This window comes from Lactuca sativa, chromosome 6 (genome assembly GCF_002870075.4).
Source record: "Lactuca sativa cultivar Salinas chromosome 6, Lsat_Salinas_v11, whole genome shotgun sequence".
Lineage (NCBI taxonomy): Eukaryota > Viridiplantae > Streptophyta > Magnoliopsida > Asterales > Asteraceae > Lactuca > Lactuca sativa.
In genome coordinates this window covers 15,778,683-15,797,246 of record NC_056628.2, presented here as the reverse complement: position 1 = coordinate 15,797,246, position 18,564 = coordinate 15,778,683, and positions in this window count along the sequence as shown.

The window sequence follows — 18,564 nt, the reverse complement described above, 5'->3', positions numbered from 1 at the left end:
TCAATAGCAGAGAAATCCCATAATCATAAAAAAAAATGAGGAGGTGCATGATCACACCTTCCCCTTCCACGGTCCTCTGAGGTACATGAAACATTATCCAAAACTGTAAGCCTAAAGCTTAGTGAGTTTCCCCAAAATATAAATACATAACAAATAGCACAAAAAGAAAACTACATACGATGGGCCCAAGCAACCATCAGGTTGGAATACCCCCGACCCCTCAAACATCGGGGTGGAATGCCAACATACTATGGGTCCAATTAACCATTGGGTTGGAATAGCCCATGACCCTCAACCATCGGTTGGAATGCCAATATACTATGGGTACAATCATCCTCAACCATCAAGTTAGAATGCCCTTTCCCGTTGGCTTATGCACAAAGCAATGAAGCCTCAACCACTAACCAATCATGTGCACATAATACAGATAAACATACTATTAACCAACCAGCAAACAAACAGACAAATCTTACAGATCACTAAGCATAGCATCATCCTATATACCAGGATTTCGATCTAACAGATCACTACAATGTAACATCATGCATAACAGGATATAAATCCAAATGGGTTGGCATTGGTGCCTTTGACCCACAAGTACAGTGAGGAAAACTCACTTCACAATGTCAAACCATACTGAAAACCTCCAGCTGCTGGCTCACGAAAAATCCCGAGTTATCACAACAAAACAAACATCTAATTAACAATTGGATTACCATCCTTGACTAAGGATCCATACTTAGGGTAAATTTCCACTTTACCATTTCCCTAATTGGGCCAAGACCCAAGTCCATTTTTTGATCCAAAAGGCCCAAATTACTTCAAGACCCATAATTGGCCCAATTTTCCAAATTGGGCCCAAACTCCTTATTGGGCCTTATCCTAAGGACCAACTTTGCAGATAGCCCAAAACACTCATACTTAGATAGTATAATGAGGGCCCAAGAATTCAAGCCCAAATGGTGGCCCAAAACTCGAAGCCCAAACTCAAAAATCCAATAGACGGCGTATGCAGGGCGTACTCCGGAGGTACACGAGGCGTATGCGAGCCTCGTATTGACCACCATCGGGGTGGTGGACTGAGTATGTGGGGCATACTCCTCCCTACGCGGGGCGTAGCCTCATAGATCCTAAAATTTCGTTAAGTACTTAATGACTTAAGCACTTAAGCCCATATTACAGATCCATGGTCCAAATGCACCCTAGAGTCGTAAGGTCTCCAACTTTATGACTTTACACGTCCATAAGTTCTTAATACAAGGTCTTAATCCATTAAGACCCTTTTTCCAAATGCATGAGACACTTCTAGCCATTGGGATCTCATTTTTATTACTAAGGACCCTTCCTAGGGTCTAGAAGGACAACTCAAAATGTCAAAAACCAAACATGCACAACAATGGGACTTTTAGGGACAAAAGAGCATCATAAAGCTACCAAGATGAGATCAAAGCAAACCAAGCATAAAGGTAGCAAAATTTTACTTTTTGGAGCTTCCCAAGAAGATGATGATCCAAGATCTACAAGCTTGCTTTCCTTCCTAGACACTTGATGCACTTCATTCTCCTTTAAGCACACAAATAACACACTTTAAGCTTAAAGCACTCTCTTATGGGGTTAGGGTTTGCTAAGAATGACTCAAGGACTTGGAGGCTGAAAGAGTGAGGCTAAATGATCCATAAAGGTGCTTAAATACTCTTCAAACCCTAAAAATTAGGGTTTCACCCGGACGTTAGTACGCCTAGCGTACATATGTGTACGCCCAACGTACTAGGGCGTACCCTAATATGCTTAGCGTACTCAGATGTACGCCTAACATTCTACTCCTGCTCCCAAAATTTCCATTTTGCCACTAGGGCGTCTTAGGGTTACATCTTTATACTCCGAGGACCCAAAATGACATATTTAAAACCAATGGAAGGATTTGAAAATACCTGAAAGTACGGGATGTTACAGTGGTCGCATGGGGCCTCTAATTTTAAGAGACCTCCAAATTTAGGGACAAGTGTATAGTCATTATGTTTGTATTTTCATAAAATGATTTTTTCTGTGTTTATTTAAGAAAATTAGCAATGTCGGCTAGCTATATACACAATGTAACATTGGTTGCAATCTTAAAGTAATTTTAATTGTGAAAAAACTCAACGAAATCAAAAGTCAAAATCTTATCATAAATTCTATAATTTATCAATAATGTAAGGAAAATATTTATATTAAAAATTATATATATTTCTAATATAAGTTCTAGAAAACGTTATAGCTTTTTACAAAACTCACCAAGATCAACCCCTAACAAACCTAATAGTAGTGCCAGTAGATTGTCGGTGTTGGTCGTCTCTTTGTTGTCATGAATTGTGATATCTAGCTGAGTCGCTAGTCATTGCTTTGTCCTCCTCTAAGGCCTTGTTTGTTTACCTCTTAATTTGAAAAATTAAGAGGTAACCTCTTAAAAATTCAGATTCAGCTTGTTTGGTAGCCTCTTACTTTTTTATCTCTTAATTTTTTAAAACCCTCTTAATATTTCAGATGTGGAGTCGTGTCCGAAAAAAAATAAGAGATGCATATTCCTCTTTTACCCATCGCCACTCCTTCTTCTCTGTTTATTTCTCATTCTCACAGGTTGCTCTTCCCTCTGACCCTTCTACAACAAAACGCCAACATCTTCTTGCCCCTTTCCCCCTAATATGCCTCCATTCTATTCCTCGGTGAAACCTTTTCTGCGAGACCTACCGCCTTCCTTCTACTCTCTCTTCTTCGCATGTCTATCTGCTCCCTCCTACCGAAACTCCGATTGCAACCATCCTCCATCCCGTCCAGCCACCACCTATGCAAAAGACGCAGTCTCCGCCGACAGCGAAGCCCTATGGCTCCCTCAAAGTCATCGACTATGGTACATTTTTCTTTCTTTTCTTTTTGCTTGGAAGTTGAGTATTGTCACTGTAAATCAAATGATTTACCCTAACTTCTTGTTAATTTCATCATATATTTTTGTTACAAGAAATCAATGCTTGAAATCATAGTAGTTTTTTTTTCATTTTCTTGCCCTCAAAACTATCGAAAGAAGTTCTTGACCTCAAACCTCAATTAATTTCGAGTAGTCCAAATTTGAGGGTTAATTCATATGCAAAGACAGATTGACGATGAATTTGTATATTTTCTGAAAAATCCTATTATTAGTAGCATCATGTTTCCAGAAAATATGAATATTGTTTGAAATCTTAAGATAGAAGATGATAAATTGGTTGGTTAATATTGTAGATTTTGGCAAAAAGAAAAAAAAACAATTGGTTGATGAATCTGAAATAGAACACATACAGTAATGATTACATATATGTTTAAAGTGTTTTTTAGAAAAGCTTGGGTTTCAACCCAAGCCTAGTTATGTAAAGAACATTCATTCAATTTACAGTAATGATTATATAACTTTCCATTGAGCTGATTTGTTTTCTTGTTGAATTTTGATTTGTAGGTTGAAATGTTTGAAAGAAAACTTTGAGGTGATGGAGAAGGAGTACAAATCGATGTCAAATATGTTGTTTTTAACTTTGAAATCCTTGGGATATAAAAGCATGATGTTATTTTTGTAAATATATCTCAAAAAGATCATTATAAATTATTGAAAAGAAATTTTGATTTGTGTGAATTTTGGATTTTGTATGGAATTTATGTTTTTTTATAATTACTCAGAAAAAATAATACAAAAGGGTAAAATGGTCATTCTGTTAATTCAGCACAACAATTAAGAGGTTCCAACCAAACAGCATGTTAAAAATTCAGATCCTCTTAGAAATTCAGACCTCTTAAAAATTCAGATCTTGCCAAACAGCCCCTAAGTCATCTATATGATTCCTTGACTATAGGTTGGTATCTTTTATCTCTTTAAATTTCTCAACTCCCAACTCTGCTTGTTTGCTTTCTCTCCCATACTAAATGCTTATTCTTATTTGTATGATTTATTTGTGAAATCATAATAAAGTTAATGAATAATGAAGTAGACAAAGTAAAAAAAACAATGTTCTTGGTTTTTTTTGTAGAGTATAGTGTTTTCTGAATTATGTTTATCAGTCTATCACTATAACATCCCATTTTCACAAGCAAAATTTCATTTTTTATTAAGGTAAAACTTCACGTTTATAAATCTAAGTTAAGAAACCATTTGTTCCAAAATACAATTGTTTAAAAACCAGAGTAATATGATAACACGAAACTCCTAATGCTATAGATGAGTGTATCCACTCATGCCTTCTCCTTCCCACAATCACCAATGGTACCTGAAAAACATTTATAAACAACTAGGTAATCATGAACCTTAGTGGGTTCCCATAAAATACCACTCACAACAATATACATATAATGCATGCACACAGGCCCACATTCTTTCGACTAGATTTCCCCTGGCCCACTGTCTCCTGACTAGATTGCCCCGTTCATGCCTACAACTTACAGCTGGCCCAGACCTAGTAACCTGGCATACAACACAAAGCAGGAATGCCTCAACCTGACCCACAACAATATGTCTATATATATATATATATATATATATATATATATATATATATAATCAAACATGCAACCAAGTAAACATATAAGCACGTGCAACTATCTACACAAATCTGTCTAATAGTTCACTACCACATACAAGGCCTCTTCTAATACATTATACTACTACCGACGAATCTCCAAGGAATGTATAACTATACGTAACTAAAGGTGATATAGATATCCAAACAGATGATCCTACTCGAGAGCCACAACCAAACAAGGATATGGCAAGAAAGCCTAGATCAAGAGTTCTCTAGCTATCGTACGTGACTACATACAACTCCTAAGGCACTCCATTAGATGATTACCAACCTACTGATACTCTAACCAACATACCAGTACTCCTAGATCCTAACACATAAGTATATATACTGTAACGTGCAAGGGTACACAATACAATCTAGGTCGCCGATATTGGTGCCTTTCACCCACGAGTATAGTGAGGAAACTCACCTGAATTAGAGACCCTCAATGACACAGTAACACTTCAACTCCTCTTGATTATCCGAATCGCAAACCAACTAACACCATTCAAAGACAAACCTCAGTCAACAGTTTAATTCCTCCAAGTTTGACCAAAAGTTAAACTGGTCAAATGCCAATAGTCAACGGTCAACAAACATACTTACCACAATGTGGAGCTCCTTCTGCCACGTCATGGCCTTCTTGGGATAAAACAGTTGACTGACAGACCCTTGCTGCACCATGGCTACCTCCTGACCATGTCGTGGACACATCAAAACAACATAGTCGTAACTCAGACAAATGCCACGTCATGGAAATCCTTTTACTACATCGTGGGGACCATCAAAAGGCCAAAAACTTCATTAAGTGCTTAACACTTACAGATCTGAACCCAAAATCTCATATCTTCTTCTTTCGAATGACTTAATGGATAAAGTTTCCAACTTTATCCACTACGACTCCATTCCAAGGCTAGATCTACAATCCTAAGTTTATTAAGTCCTTAATGAAGCTATAACTTGAACATGAACACAAAATACACCAATCATGGTCCTTTTTCTCACTTATTAGACCATAGTTGACCATAAGACGCCATCCACAAGCTTTGGAGTTCTTCAACTCCAAGAACATCCAAGGAAGGGACCAAAACTACCCAAATATGACATAGAACTTGAATCTAGAATAAAAGATGTCAAGGAAATAACTTTATACCTTCAACAACTCAGAAAACTGAAGAGAATGTTGGATCCAAACTTGCTTCTTGCTTCCTTTTAAACTTCCCTATTTTCAAGCTTCACCAAAGATCCAAGAACAAAGCTCAAAATCAGGGAAATGGACTCTCAAACATGCATGGAGGCTAGGGTTTCGTATGGAAGGGTTGGAGGCTAAAGATAATGCCCTAAACCTAAAGTTTAAGGGCTTAAATATGGCAGAGACCCTAAAACTTTGTGGGCTTGGGCTGCACTAGCTGTCACGTCGTGTCATTCTTATTGCCACGTTGTAGCGACCATCCAAAACGCGCACCCAATGTATTCCAAGCCGCATCATGGCAGTCCATCCGCCATGTCATAGCACAAAGTTTTCCTCAAAAACTTTGTCCTGATTCGTTGAAGTTCTTAGCTGACCTACACGAAATAGGTGTTACAATCATTATGCTTTATTAATTTTTAATGTTTAGTATGTTCACATATTTTAGGGTGGTGCTAGGGACAATGGACTTCCCATTGTTTTGGCTTGTAATATTACTATAATATATTATAATACTTATAAATATTAGAAAACAAGAATTTAATTTGATGGCCTAACTATTTTAGACATTATCTTCTTATTAATATATATATATATATATATATATATATATATATATATATATATATATATATATATATATAGTTAAGTTATTACCATTGATTTTTTTTAGTTAAGAAAAAGATGTTTCCAACTAGAAAATTTCAATCAGGTTCTTCTAAACGTAAAAGAAAACAAAAAGAAGAACAATTTATTGATAGTGAAAGAGGATGTATCAGTCCATTTATCGCTAAATAAATATCGAAAATCATTATAATGAAGAATCGGTTGTGGCAGAACATAGAGAAGAAGAAGCAGAATTACATGTGCCAAAAACTTAATATTGATGAAATTCATGAAGTTGTGGAAGAATATAAGAAAGAAGTTTATGATGTTTTGGAAGACCCTAAAGAAGAAGAAATTGAAGTGCAAGTGCCAGAAGATTGCCATGTGTAGATGATGACATAACCACTGTGAATGATAATGGTGATGGTAAATAAAATATCTGAGTGAACATTATCCTAGAAATTGGAACGTCTCATAAATGAAGACATCAAGACATGATGTTGTTACAATGAATTTATGAGATGTTTGTTAGAAACTTTGGGTTTTGAGTTTAATGATAGCAAATTTATTTAATAATATTTAAAAAAAAATTATGTATAATTTTCATTTTCACACAAAGTATCAAGATCATGGACGCCACTATTGCCTTTTAGTAAGGTTGATAGTGTTGTTGTTGTAAGATCGGATCACTACAACAGTTAATCTTCATAGACGGGGAATTAGCAGTGTGGATAAGAATTGCAGCTACTGTGGTGTAATGGACAAGACTATCGATCATTTATTATGTAGATGTCCTGTTGCGTGTTCCATATTGGATCAGGTGTTCAGATGGTGTGGAATCCAACATTCTAGTTTCTCGTGTGTTTCTGAGATTCTGGATTTTCCCTCCGGTTGGGGAACTTGTCCGAAGGGAAGGAGGATGTTAATCAGCATTTGCTATGACATGTTTTGGTGTATATGGAGAGCTCGTAATGACAGGGTGTTCAACAACATAAAAACGTTTCCTGAAAGAGTGGTGGATATAATTAAATCCATAGTGTATTTATGGTTTAAACATAGGAGAAAAAATGGAGTGTGTAATTGGATTGATTGGCCTGTGTGCCCTTTCTCTTGCATTTGAAAGGGCTATTTTGTTTCTTTTCTTGTACTCTTTCTCTTGCATTTGAAAGGACTATTTTGTTTCTTTTCTTGTACTCTTTCTGGTGGGTTGCTGCCTAGCCCCTTGCTAGGTTGTCCCTCTTTTTTTATTTAATATATTTGGCGGTTCCAAAAAAAAATAAAGTTGATAGTGTAATATAATTAATATAGTATAGGGTTATTGTCACTCTGGCCTAACTATCTTTCGTATATTGGTTTAAATGGTCTCTCGTGACTATTTTTTGCTTTTAAAGGGCTTATACTTGTAAATGACCGGTTAATATGGGACTTTAACCCACAATCGAAGGTAAAAGAACATTTTGACTTGCCAACTAAGCAGCTTACTCAGCATTGAACTGGAGTCGTGTACTCATCCTCCACCCAAGCGTCCAACTAACCTTCATTAATTAGCCATTATGTCCACCAACCATCCAAGAACCCGTAGAGGACAAAGAAGAGTCGGTGGTGGGGGCATAAAGACTGCTTCACAAATCTTTGGTGCTTCAAGTAGCAGAAATCGAAACCTTTTTACTCTAATAAGCCAAACACGATTCCGACCAACACCCTAAAATCTATCAATGTCGACTCCACCACCTCCCTCACCTGACTCGCTAAATTATGGAGAGTTTGTTAACCTCAGCGACCTGCATTCGATTTTTTGCGACTGTGGAGACAAGATTGTTGCCAACCAGATCGAGATGCAGACGCTCAAAGATCAAGTGGGTAAAGATTTCATTGTGTGCCGTGTTGATCACATCAGTCTGCATCACAAGTTGGAAGATCATGAGAGGAAGTTAAAAGTGATTGCTCTGGTGATGGGCGGCGTGATGGTGGCAATGCTTGGGATGATGATGGTTGGGGTCAAAGTCCTTATGAAGCTTGGATAAGATGCTTTGGGTACAATATGAAGCTAGAATAGTTATGGATTTTCTATTCTTAGTTTTTTTTCTTCTTTTGGGTTTCATATATAACGATCATGTTAAAAGACCTGTGTTAATGACAGACATTTTGTGCGTATGTTAAGTTTTTTAATGGAAAAGGACCTGAGTAGCTCTTAGGCGTTTTGTATCATAGTACATTTGACCATTTTTAGTTTGGTTGTAAGATCATGCAAGAACAAGAATGATAACATATGTTGGGCTGTTGTACCCCACGTGCGTTGCACGGTGAGGGTATTTTTGTCAGTTGATGCTTCTAACGGCTGTAAATAACCCTGGAAGACCATTTTGTTTTCTCTTTTTCAAAGAAACTGTGATCCTTCATTTTGTTTTCTCTTTTTCAAAGGAACTATGGAGTGAGATTCAAAAATTCGCACATGAAGATTGTGTGTGGGTGTGGAAGTTCAGCAATAATTCGCACATCAAAGACTATCAATAACCCTGGAAGACCATTTTATGCATGTCCAAACCAGGTAATCGTATTCATATGTTTAGAACCCTAGTTTGATGATCGGTTTTTTAATGTTACCTTAATTTCTGTTTTAGGGACCACGATCAGGTTTCATTTCTTGGGTGGATGAAATAAAATGCAACAATGAAGACATAATGTTAAGTGTACTCCTGGGGTCGAAGAAAAACCTGCAAGCAGAGGTGTTGAAGCTGAAGCTGCTTTTACTTTGTAGTTGGGTGTTTTTTTTGGGTTTAATCATTTATAAGTTGTAATCAAATGTACTTTAATCATTTATATGTTATGTACTTGGATTGGTGAATTAAGAAGACTATGTAGTTATGTGATGGTTCATTGATGTGTTGTTGTGTCATTACCCTTAATCTAGTCAAATAAAAGCAATTGTTAATGTTCTTGGGTTGCTTAATGAAAATACCCTTACTTACAAGGACCACATTTTTGTCCATTAAGCACACAAATAGCACATGAAAATAATGGGAATTGACTGCATGCTAGGTGAAAAGTAATAGGAATCCGAAAGTCTTAAAGAAGAAAAGCATGATAATATTACAAACCATTGTCAATGTAAACATACTAACTTCACACAAACAAGTAAATGTCAAACCAAACAAACAAGTACAACATAAAACCATTGCCAAACATACCCATAGGAAACCATCAAATTATACCTACTCATTAAGGTCTACCAGGTTTGCACTAGTTTCACCTTTCCCATCCTTGGTCTTAACCTTCTTTGCAAGTTTCTTTTTTATGATCCTCTTAGATTTTTTCCTTTTACCACCAATTTTTGGTCCACTCCTTCCTTCATAACCTGTAGTTGGTCCACTCCTTCCTTCACCATCTCTAGTTGGTCCACTACTTCCTTCACCATCTTTACCCTTGTCAACTGTTTTCCTTTTCTTGACCTTTAGTTTCATGCTCCTTAGCACCCTTGACCTTTCTACATGTGGCCTTTCAACTTTGGGACAAGTAACCTTGTTATGCCCTGATTGTCTACACACACTACACAAGATTATTTTACCTGCCTTAGACACAGTGTGCCTTGGAAGCTTTTCTGATGTATCTCTTCTTCTATTAACCTTTGGTCTACCTGGCATTCTTCTTTTCAATGGTGGTAAGGGTGGTATGAAATTAGTAACTGACCACATGTTGCTGCCATTCATCCCATGTATATGGTATTTGTAAGTGTTCTTGTAGAAGGCAGCATACAACATTGGATCAACATATGTGGCTACATCTCTATTCAAATATGATATAGTAGCTACTGAGTGTACACAACCATACCCATTAATTTGCCATACTCTACAAGTACAAGTCTTCTTGTCAAGGTCAACATCATATGATTCTGCCAGGTTTCTGGTTTCAAATTGGTTAAGACCACTTGGTAAAACCTGCCAATACCTATTAAACCCACCTTATTAGTTAGTATGTCACTTATATTAAAAGTGTAAAGACTAGAAAGTACCTTTGAGCTCTTTTCAATTTATTTAGTAGGAGTGTTATTGATGGGCAGGGTTTGTAATCAGGCCATGAACAACCTTTCATCTTCAAATTGTACAACCTCTCCATAACATATAGTCTGATCTCCTCTAACATGGTGATGATTGGCTTTTTTCCTTGCATCCCTGATGACACTATTAAAGCTCTCAGACAATCCATTTTCCACTGCATCACACATCTTTCCTTCTTGAAAGAATGCTCTACTCCAAGATTTTGGGTTTGTTTCCATAAGGTAATCATAGGCTGCAGAATTAAGTACTTGAATTTCCTTCATGGCAGCATTGAATAAAGGCTCAGTGGATGCTTTGCTTGCCTTCCAAAACATGTTCTCATAATGTACACCACTAAATCTTTTCCTAAAGTTGGCTACAATATGCCTTGCACATTGCCTATGTTCAGCAATAGGAAGCACTTGCTTAACAGCGTCTAACAACCCCTACATAATAATAGTCATATTTTAAACATCATGTAACTTAATTGTGAAATATATAAAAGTTGTAAGTATATGACATACCTTGTGTTGATCTGACATCAATGATAAACCAAAACCATCCTCTAGATGAAGGTCATCTTTTAGATTTTCCAAGAACCATTTCCAATTTTCTTTGTTTTCTACACATACAACTGCCCATGCAATTGGGAATATGTGATTATTAGCATCCCTTCCTACAGCAACAATTAGCTCTCCTGAACATAAACCCTTTAAGAAACACCCATCCAAATTTATAATTCTTCTGCAGCTCCCTCTCCACCCTTGCTTGAGGGTATCAAAACAAATGTAAAACTTGCTAAAATAAGTCTTACCATCTGGCATAGCATTGACTTCTATTTTGACTGTTGATCCAGGATTTGATCTTCTTATCTCCTCACCATATGACCATAGCTTTGCATAGTGATCCACTAATGTTCCCTCAATCAACTCAATTGCATACTTCTTAGCTCTTCTACACTGTCCCATACTTACATCTATCCCAAATTTCTCTTTAACCTCATCCCTAAGGAGCCTAACACTAACTTTTTGTTTCTGTAAGAATTGGGTGGTGTAATGGGTACCTATCCAAGCATAGTTGACAATTGAACCTAATTTGAAGTTTCTTGCACAGTTATGCTCATTTATAAGACTCTTAATTTGGAAAGATTTTTCCTCACTCATCCAAGATGCCCACAGTCTAAACTTGCAAGCACCGGAACAACATTTCACTAAAAGTCTCCTGCTATCATTTTTCTTGTAGCATAACTGATAACCATTTGCAACAACATAGTTACATAACATGTGTTTCAGTTGTTTAGGATTCACAAATCTCATACCTAATACAGGCTTCTGTTTTTTCCAATGAACATTGTCATTATAAATAGCTTGCTCATTAGATATTACTTCATCATCGACTACATGCTCATATAGCTCTTCATGAGGAGGACTGTTAGGGGTAACTTGGTCATTTGGGCACAGTTTGCTCAAAAACTCATCATCTTTTGTCCTATTCATAGGAATACATTCATCAGGTTCATTGTCAACTTCCAAGTCAATGCCATTATCTTCCTTACCTTGCCAGTCCTCCGTACTACCTTGCAGATCCTTCATATCACCTTGATCATTCTCAACTTCAATGTTAATGTCATCACCTTCCCCATCTTGCAACTCTTCCCTAGTGCCTTGCAAATCCTCCGTAACACCTTGCCTATGACCCAATAGATCCTCAATTTCAATTCCATCATCCATATCTTTACCACCTTGCACTTCTTCACCAACTTCAATTCTATCAGACAATTCATCTAATGAACTGCATATTTCGCCTTCCTCCTCAAGGATCCATTGATGTACATTAACACCAAGATGGTCCATGTATACATTAATAACACTACCAGAAGCATATCCTACTTCGATGAAGTCCATATAATCCATATCAGTAGCTATTAACCTCAATCCATCAGGGAACACCACATCGGGCATGCAAAAGTTGATGGGATTTAGGTAAAACAAATAAACTAGAAAACAATTCCTAAGTTCACATGCAACCTACTTTGGATCTATGTTTTATCTATTGAACATACAACTTTGAATTGCAAAACAAGAACCCTAGAGGAGAGAGGCTATAATCAAAATTTACAAACTAGGGTTTAGTAATTACATACCTTTCAATTATTATAGTAAACAATCGTTAATTCCCTTGATCTTGATCTTGATCTTCTTGGAAGCTTAGCACCACAAGTGTAATGCCTCTAATGGAATCACACCCAAACTAGCAAGAAGGAAAGTAGAGGAGAGAGGGAAGAGGGAGTATGCAAAATTTTGGCCCTTAGGGTTTCTTCAAAAGAAAAGAGTGACCAAAACATGAACCAGGAGGCTCCTTATATAGCTGAGGGATCTAGGGTTTAGGGGAAACCCTAGTTATCCTTTGCTTAGGGCCTAAGCAAACCCAAGGGCCTTATCCAAGCCCCTACGGACGAAATTATTAGGGTTTCCCCTAAAGATTTCGTCCACCCTTATCCAAGGGGGTTCTAGAGCCTTCCACTCAACTATTAGATAATTGCAAACTAGTCCCTACACCTTATAATTAATTCTTTTAACCCCGAAATTAATTCTAATTAATTTCTGGCTAACAATTAATTAAACAAAATGATTTCTTATTAATATATCAATCTTTTAACATATTAATAAATTCATTTATATTAATTTATTAATCTTATAATAAATTAATATCTCTCATTTCATAATTTCCTTGTCCGGTTGCTAGGTTTGAGGGCAACCCAAAAGGACTGTGCTGCTATCAATTCAAGTACATATCAATTATAGTTATGGGCTTAGACATCTAATCCAACAGTCTCCCACTTGGATAAGTCTGTAACTATAATTGCTAGTATGCCTTCTAAATTTGACCAGCAAATTGTAGCTTCCAAAAAGCTGCTGCCGAACTCTGACCCAGTCAGTTACGTGTCCTAAGATAAGTGATCATATAATCCTTCGCTCTGCTAGATATCCCTAGACAAAATACATGGAATGCAATCAACCTCTTTGTCCAGAATCTATGTTTCCCGATTCCTGATTAGTGATGATGTAGGACTTCTAATTGAACACATCAATTTAGTCCTGGCTGGGCCCAGCACATAAGTCAACACCAAATCATCGAGGGGCCCACATATATCGCTTTTTCCCATTAAGGAACAAGGAACGAATAAACATTGACTCATATGCTTGTATCTTTTACTCATCAAACCATACATGATAATACGTTTTATAACACCAAGTTACTGATGCGTTTTCGTATTACCAATGCATAGCCGACTTGCAAATTACAACTCATATATCTCTGTTTCAAGATTATAAGATATTATTGTCTCAGTATTACTCGTGATGGATTCCATGAAGTAATACTCTGAGCGGGGGTTTATCCAATACTCAAATCTTAATTTCTGAGTACTCATGAACGTTGCAGCAAAATCTATTGCCATGTCTATCCTTAGACAATCTACAATCCAGTTCATGACAGTCTTGATTCACTACTTACTTCCAAAAGTACGAGCGACTGTGGAGTTTGAATAATCTTATTATTCGGGAAGTAAAACATGCAAAAAATGAAACACAATAATTGACAAAAGGTAGAACCCAAACTTATAAATAATACTTTATTATTTAATCACCAAAAGTCAATTACATTTACTTTGTTACAAGTTTCAGAACAAAACTAATCTAACTACTAAAACTAATATCATCTTTCAGTCCTATGCTCCGAGCATGCTGAATATGTTTAGCCCTACTCAGACCCTTTGTGAGGGGATCTGCTGGGTTATCTTCAGATGACACCCTCTTCACTATAAGATGGCCTTCTTCTACTCTATGTCTGATGAAATGGTACTTTCTGTCGATATGTCTGGTTTTACCATGATCTCTCGGTTCCTTTGTCAAGGCAACCGCTCCTTCATTATCGCAGAACAGTTCCATAGGCTCCTGGATGGTTGGAACAACTCCAAGATCCCCGATGAAGTTCCTCAACCAAGCTGCTTCTTTCGACGCTTCACTTGCTGCTATGTACTCTGATTCACAAGTAGAATCAGCCACCGTATCTTGCTTGGAACTCTTCCAAGTAACTGCTCCTCCATTTAATAAGAATACCCAGCCTGATTGAGAACGGAAGTTATCTCTATCTGTCTGAAAGCTGGCATCACTGTAACCATCTACTCTCAAAGTATCATTGCCACCAAGTACAAGGACCCAGTCCTTCGTTCTTCGCAAATACTTGAGTATATTCTTCACGACTATCCAATGAGCTCTACCTGGGTTTCCCTGATAGCGACTAACCATGCTCAAAGCAAATGCCACATCAGGGCGAGTACATTTCATAGCGTACATGATCGATCCGACAGCGGAAGCATAAGGTACACGACTCATGTCATCTATTTCCTCATCTGTACTCGGGCATTGAGTCTTACTCAATTTGGTATTGCTCTGGATAGGTAGCTCTCCCTTCTTGGAATTTTCCATACTAAACCTCTTTAGTACCTTATCCAAGTATGTGCTCTGACTAAGTCCAATTAGTCTCTTCTTTCTATCTCTCAATATTCTAATCCCAAGAATATAGGCAGCTTCTCCTAGGTCTTTCATGGCAAAACACTTTCCAAGCCAAGACTTAACTTCATTCAAGGTTGGAACGTCGTTACCAATGAGTAATATGTCATCGACATATAACACCAGAAAAGTTACTATACCCCCACTAGCCTTGATATACACACAAAACTCATCTTCACTTCTAGAGAAACCAAACTCTTTGACTTTCTCATGGAAGCAAAGATTCCAGCTGCGAGATGCTTGTTTTAATCCATAAATGGATTTTTCAAGCTTGCATACCCTATTGGGAAACTTTGCATCAACAAAACCCTCTGGCTGACTCATGTAAACATCCTCAGCCAACTTCCCGTTAAGGAAGACAATCTTGACATCCATCTGCCAGATTTCATAGTCATGAAAGGCAGCTATGGCGAGCAATATCCTAATAGATTTAATCTTAGCCACCGGTGAAAAAGTCTCATCATAGTCAACCCCTGGGGTTTGAGTGAAACCTTTTGCAACCAGTCGAGCCTTGAACGTATGCACATTCCCATCCATGTCTGTCCTCTTCTTGAAGATCCATTTGCACCCAACTGTCTTCCGACCTGGTGCACTATCAACCAAATTCCAAACTTGGTTGTCATACATGGACTTAATCTCGCTGTCCATTGCTTCTTTCCACTTGGACGCCTTTGGGCCTGCCATTGCTTCCTTATAAGTGACTGGTTCATCTAAGTTTACCAGTGTTCTGTCACTTATGAATGTGTCACCATCTGAAGTAATATGAAAACCATACAACTCAGGTGGCACACTCACCCTAGTGGATCTTCGAAGCGGTAACAATTTATCAACCGGTTCAACAGTAACTGTTTCCTCTGGTTGAGTGCTAGTGTCATCTAAGGTTCCTTCATTGGTTGACTCTTGAATCTCTTCAAGGTCAATGGTACTGCCACTGTCCTCTTTGAATATGAGCTCTCTTTCCAGAAAGACTCCTCTTCGAGCTACAAACACCACGTTTTCACTAGGTCTGTAGAACAAATATCCAAAAGACTGCTTTGGGTAACCAATGAAAACACATTTCTCACTTCTAGCTGCTAGCTTGTCGTGAGTCTCTCGTCTTACGAAAGCTTCACAACCCCAGACTTTAATATGTGCTAACGAGGGAACTTTCCCTGTCCACATTTCGTGAGGTGTTTTGGCAACCTTCTTTGTAGGGACAAGATTGAGGATGTGGGCGGCTGTCTCTAAGGCATACCCCCAGAAGTGAATAGGAAGCGAGGCACGACTCATCATAGAACGAACCATGTCTAACAAGGTTCGATTATGCCTCTCAGCTACACCATTTAACTGTGGTGTCCTAGGAGGAGTCAATTGTGAGACTATCCCACATTCCTTTAGATAGTCGTTGAACTCGGTACTAAGATACTCCCCGCCTCTATCGGATCTAAGTATCTTGATCTTTCTGCCCAATTGATTTTCAACTTCATGCTTAAACTCTTTGAACTTTTCAAAGGTTTCTGACTTATGTTTGATCAAGTAGATGTAACCATATCTGCTATAATCGTCAGTGAAAGTCACTTAGAATCGATTAGCATCCCTTGTGGTTGATCTGAAGGGCCCACACACATCTGTGTGTATGAGATCCAACAGACCTTCACCTCTTTCACAAGACCCTGTGAATGGTGATTTTGTCATCTTTCCTAAAAGACAAGATTCACACATATCAACTGATTTTAGGTCAAATGATTCCAACACTCCATCCTTTTGGAGTTGGGCTATGCATTTCTTGTTAATGTGTCCAAGACGACAATGCCACAAGCATGCCTTGTCTACACTATTAGACAAGTCAATATTAAGTACACTATTTCCTAAGCTATCAACACAAGTCACTGTTTCATACACACCATCACAAGGTAAAGCTTCAAACACAAAAACACCATTCTTATAAACAGAAATTGAACCATTCAAATCATTAAAAGAATATTTAAAACCTTGTCTGAACAATGCATGAAATGAAATAATGTTTCTCGTCATCTCAGACGAATAGCAACAATTTATTACGTCTAATCTAACATCATTACTAAGCAATAGTTGATAAACTCCGATCTTGGTCACTGGTGAAGACTTTCTGTTCCCCATGATCAAGTTTATCCTCCCATGCTCTATCTCCTCACTTTCCTTTAGCCCCTGCAAATCAGAACAGATATGAAAACCACATCCTGTATCAAGGACCCATGAACGAGAAGATAATGAGTTATTAGCAGAAATAGTGTAAATACCTGTCGAGGATGGCTTCACTTTGCCATCCTTGATATCTTGCAGATATTGTGGGCAAGATCTCTTCCAATGCCCCTTTTGATTGTAGTAAAAGCAAATGGCCTCTTTTGGATCAGAAACATGGGGAGTGGAACCATTGGGCTTAGCCTTCGGGCCATTGCTAGATGACACAGCTTGAGCCTTGCTCTTCCAGTTTTGCTTGGGAGGACCTTTCCTCTTCTTCCCCTTTCCCTGTCCAATGGCCAAGACAGGGGCACTTGCAGGTGTGGAGGGTATACTTTTACCCTTCATCCCTGCCTCAGCTGTCTGCAACAAGTTGTGCAATTGGGCCAAAGTCTGCTTAGTGTTGTTCAAATGGTAAGTTAAGATAAACTGACCATAACAATCAAGCAACGAGTTCAAGACCATGTCAATGGCCAATTCCTCATCGAAGTGAATGTTGAGCTTGACCAAATGCTCTATGTAGCGTTGCATTCTTTGCACATGAGATACAACCGATTCCCCCTCTTTCATCTTGCAAGCCATGAGTGACTTGACTACCTCAAACTTTTCTTGACGAGCTCGCTTATGGTACTTTTCCATAAGGTCCTTGTTCATCTCAAAAGGCCAGTAGTCCTCATAGTACCTCTTCAATTCTGGGGACATGGTTGCAACCATGATGCATGCCACTTTGGTAGCATCATCATAGTGTTTCTTGTAGGCAGCATACTCTTCGGGAGTGGCTTTTGACTCATCAAGTTCTTTGAGCTCCTTTTCAAGGACATACTCTTTGTCCTTGAATCTAAGCGTTATCTTGATGTTACGCATCCAATCGTTATAGTTGGAGCCATCCATAACGACTTTGGAGCAGATGTTTAGTAGAGAGAAGTTGTGGCTGGAGGATGATGAAGCAGAAGTGTTTCCAGGAGTAGACATCTGAAAAGAAAGATAGTTTTAGTTAGATTCCAAGACACCTCAATATAATAACCCAAAGATATCATATCAAGGTTAGGACCCAACTATGACGATTCACAACTTAGAAATGGGATGCCGAGATCCAAGTTCAAATCTCATAAAGGTAGGTGAATGACGATTCACCAATTCCACCAATTGGACAAAATAAACGAAGTGAAATTCCTAATTCTTTTGAGATACATTAAAACTATTTAATGGCATGTATTAATCTCGGATTATGCTCTACTATTTGTGACTGGGATACCGAGGATCACAAACTAGATGTGAATAACCATGCAAATGTGCTTGGTAACCTTATTGTCTTTATCATTAACTATTGATGTGCCGGTAAACCACACACGCTCCATCAAAATGATAATTATAAGATACCCATTACTACTCTTTATTAG